The sequence below is a fragment of the Cynara cardunculus genome, assembly GCF_001531365.2.
Source record: "Cynara cardunculus var. scolymus isolate 2C chromosome LG 17, CcrdV1, whole genome shotgun sequence".
NCBI classification, from domain to species: Eukaryota; Viridiplantae; Streptophyta; class Magnoliopsida; order Asterales; family Asteraceae; genus Cynara; species Cynara cardunculus.
This window is the reverse complement of record NC_037544.1, coordinates 14,000,603-14,005,297: the sequence shown is the minus strand read 5'-3', so window position 1 is coordinate 14,005,297 and position 4,695 is coordinate 14,000,603.

The window sequence follows — 4,695 nt, the reverse complement described above, 5'->3', positions numbered from 1 at the left end:
TTTTTCCATACTTTTACATTTAATGAAATGAGAGCTAACACTTTGTCCAATGGATAAAAATCTGCATTGTCCAAAGGGTAAGGACCACCCATCACCATAAGTCTACTCAATTTCTGGCCTTGTCACTTCTTCTTGAAAGGTTGCAAAAGGTAAAATACTCTACCCAATAAATTAATGAAAAGAAGGCTTTTCAATCAAAATAAAGGTAGGAGTACTTTATTGTCTTTTTATCACTTAACCAGGCCCATTTTTCCAAGCAACTCAATGAATATCTGAATTTTGTTCAAACCCAACTAGATGCAAATCTGCCATAGGATGAATACAAGCAGAAAGTGGGCATTTTACCAATAGTAATGGGTTTTTTAGAAAATAATTAAATTCTTGACCTTTCATCACCTCTTAACATATTTTGGACCAAAAATACTAGATATGAGCAAAATGGGTACCGAAGATACAATAAAATAGGGGTATTGAACAACAAATAACTCTCACAAAATGAGAGTTATCACACCCCCAAACTTGAGGTATTACTTGCCCTCAAGTAAAAGAAAATAAATAAAAAGACAACTAAAGAGAGGAACAAGAACGAAACTTACAGAAGGTGTTGGGAATTCGTCTAGTAAAGAGGATGTACAACTTCCTTGCTTGATCTTCGTAGTGTTGCCGTTAGTCAGTAGGGCTTTAGGGTTAGTGTTTTTGGCAATGACAACGTGTATCCCTCCCCCAAACTTATCCTATACTACAAAAGGGTGTGAAACATAAGTTTTCATCGATTCACTTTTGAGTACTCGGAAAAAGTTCGTGACCCATTCTTTGACATAAACTTGCCCTTTTTGATAACCAGACTTTTTATTTTCGTCTTCCAATTTTTCGAAGACTGATTCTTCTATTTTTTGTTTTGTTTTCTTCTTTTTTCTCTTTTTTTTCATACCTCCCCATTTTTCGAAGGTATAATATTTTTTTTTTTGAACACATCCCCCGAACTTAATAGTGACAATGTCCCCATTGTTGCCAAAGGGACCAAAACGGTGCGGGTTAGGTGCAAAGGGAAAAGTGTTTGGGCCAAATATATAGAAGGATGGCCTACATCCTTTTAACTTTGACACTACGAAAAATCATCCAAGGATGTTGTACTCGAAATGAATAATGGAACTAGACAAAACAAAAAGAAATCCAACACCATTTGTCATAAATATTCACACAAAAGGAATGACATTCCGTAAATCATACACAAAAGACGGAATAAAAGTGTATCTGTACCCCAAAAGTTATACCCAAAAATAATGTTTTAAGAGGTTGTGATGAAAAGTCGAGAATTAGACCATGTTCTTCGAAACTGCTTATTGTGGGCAAATAGGGACTGCATCAGCCTCCTTGGAGCTTTGGACAACGGGAGCAGCAACGAGAACAGCAACAGCAGGTATGATCGCAGTCTTGGCAGTGACTGTAGTAGCAACAAGAATATGAGGAGCAGGAGCAAAAGGTGCAGCAACAATGGAAGTAACCGGCATGTGAGTCTGCAAGGGCCGGAAGCACCGAACTTGGCGAGGGCAAAGACCACTAGGGAACCTTGGAAGTTGGGCCGTCAAGAGGGTATCTTGACGCCCGTAAAGCTGTCTTTCCACCCGGTTCCAATCTCGAGTATACGCCCAAAAGCGAGCATTCTTCTTTTCCAAATCAGAGACTCGGTCTTCTATGCTCCCCACCTTCTTCAATATCGCCCCCAACTTTTGATTCGTCTCTTCCCATTGGAGTGCCAAGACGGACAGCCAAGTGGCCGACCCATACACCGAGCCTAAAGGATTGCTTGGAGGTGGCTCGGATGGGCTGGCCTCATCATCGCCACATCTTGGGATCTCCGCAGATGGTTCGGTCATGGGGACAACGGGTGGCTCCGATACATGTGCGGCGGGTGGCTCGGTAAGTGCGACAGTCGGCGACTCCAAAACARCGGTAGTCAATGRCWCRGRAACATYGACCGGTGGYRCATTTGGTTGAACAGTTGATGGCGCCACAGGTTCTTCCATAACTCTTTCGACCGGGTCGAAATTCTGTAAGTTTAAAAAGGGCCGAGAGGCTCTTTGCCGACGATCGACCGTGTTCTGTCCCAAAAAGGGAGAGTCAACAACAATTGTATCCTCATCATTGTTAGGGACCCTAGCCTTGGCCATAAGCTTCGTGATAAGGGCCGAAAAGACTAGGCGTGAATGCGTCCTCTGAGAGGCGGCCAAAATGGATGCATGGATAATCGGCCCGACGTCGATTGGCAACTCGCTCATGATGCAATAAAGAAGGATGCATCGGTCCCGTGAGATTGTACTATCATGAGCAGTGGGGATTAAATTGAGTCGCAAAAACTGAAACAAAAGTCCTGCCTCCGTGTTGAGATGGCCGGCCAAAATAATTTGGCGCCGGTTGTCCCTCGACCATCCACGATCGGGGAGCGTAAAGAGGGATGCGATATCATCATCGGCAACTTCAAGAGTCCCTTTCATAATTTGTGCCAAACGAGCATGCCAGCGGTGGGATGAGTCCAAGGGCCGCATTAAGTTTCAGCCCCGACCAATCAACTTTCTTACCCCGAATATTCACCGAAATGCTCTTGGTGGTGCCAACGGCCGTGTAAAACTCGGTTACCCAAGAAACGTTGGCCTTTAAAGGGGCAACCACCATTTGTTCCCACCACAAAGCCACCAAATGGTGCTTGATAGCCATAAAAGAGTTGACTAACCGTGGGTCAAAGGCCCGTTCAAGAAGAATTTTATTATTTTTAATACGATTGTACCTCTCTTGAAATGGTATCACCTTGTCTTTCTTTTTCTTTGGGGTTTGCTGTCTCTTCTGTTTTGCTGCCGCCTTTCTCTTTTTAGAAGGTTTTGGCTTACTAACTTCCAAAACCTCCACTTCTAGAATTTCTTCTTCAAAATCCTCCCTTTCCTCTTCTTCCTCTGCCACATCTTCAGCATTTTCTAAGTACTGGGCCATCTCATCCTCATAATCACTATCTTCAGGCACTGATTTTGGTAATGGTTGAGGAATAACAGACTCTGAACTTGAACTTTCAATACTTCCTGAGGAGGTTTTTGTGCTCACAGTCTGCCCACTGGGGGTAGTGACTGGTATTTCCTCAACAGGAAGTTCATTTTCTGTTTGAGTCTCAGGGGTTGCTGTGGTGATTCTTCTATTGACTCGGGAACAGAAAAAAGGAATAAATCCTCAGGATTATTAGAGGCATTTGCTTCAAAGTCAAAATGGAACTCCTCCCCTAAGGTATCACTAAGGTTAAGGTCGAAATCGTGTATGTTGGGTGGGCCGAGTGGTGTTGAGGGAAAGGGAATAGGGGGATGTTGAGTGGGTGCATGGTCAATCGGTGGTGGGATGCGGTTAGATAGAGGGGTGATAGAGGGTGGTACAGTTAGGGCTAGGAAATGGGGTCGTGGTGTTGGATGGGGAAGGGTCACGGCGGTCGGAGGTCGTAAAGTAGACGGACCGGCGCCAGTGGTGGTGGTGGTGTGAATAATGGTGGAAGGGGTAAAAATAGTGGTAAATAGGGGAAGAGTTTGAGTGATACTAACCGGAGTGACAATGGCATGGTACTCGTCGTAGTCGACCCGCACGGTGGATGACTGACTGGTGCCGGCGGTTGATGGACGTCTTGCCGGCGGAGCAAAGGCAATGGGATCCGGCGAAAGGGGTGCGGTATAATGCATCGATGGACCGGCTGATGTTGCCACTGGAGCCGCGGATGATGCGTCGCCGACGACGGTCCAATGAGTTGGGCGGCGAGTAGGCGAACGATAAGGGAGCCGACCGGTGGGGTTGTTCCTTGTTCTAGCCATGAAAAGAGAGAGGAGAAGATGAATAGTGAACAAAAGTGATTTCCCCCCCCCCCCTTTTGCATGCAAAACCTTTGTGTAAAGACCTTTTGATTTAAAAAAATGATGTCATGGTACTAGTCAAATCACCTTACACAAGCCTCCATTTTCAGAAAAATCATCATCATTTTTTTTCAAAAATGAACTCATTTCTTTTCTTAATTTCCCTTTTTCATTTCCTTGGAAGATTCCACAAAAACCTGCCAATATTCAAAAAAAATATTAACCAAAACCCAATTCAGAATGTGAGCATACCTGCATGAAATAAACAAAAAGTACAATAACTAAAAATATTTACACTATTTACAACAGAAGGTTTGACAATTAATCAGAGAGATTTTTGGCGTGGATCTTGCATTCCTTCTGGGAAGAAATGCTTGAACCGATGCCCATTCACTTTAAAAACCGTATTGTCTTGTGGGTTCAAGAGATCGATAGTTCCAAACTTTCCCACTTCAACAATAGTAAAAGGTCCCGACCATCTAGATTTGAGTTTTCCGGGGAAAAGCCTCAACCTAGAATTAAAAAGAAGCACTTTTTGACCTTTTTCAAAAATTCTTTGATTGATCCTACGATCATGCCACATTTTCGTTTTTTCTTTGTAGATTTTGGGGGTCGAGGATCTGGGTATTCTGTGGGCCGAGGATCAGGTTATGTTCCACCTAACCGTGGGCCAACAGTTAATCTTAATGTTCCGAGTGGTCGTGGAGAAATAAGACATGGTGAGACGATTGCTAGAGGACGAGCCTTTCAGATGACGAGAGGTGAGGCAGAAGAACACCCTGAAGTGGTGACAGGTACATTCTTTGTTGATTCAGTA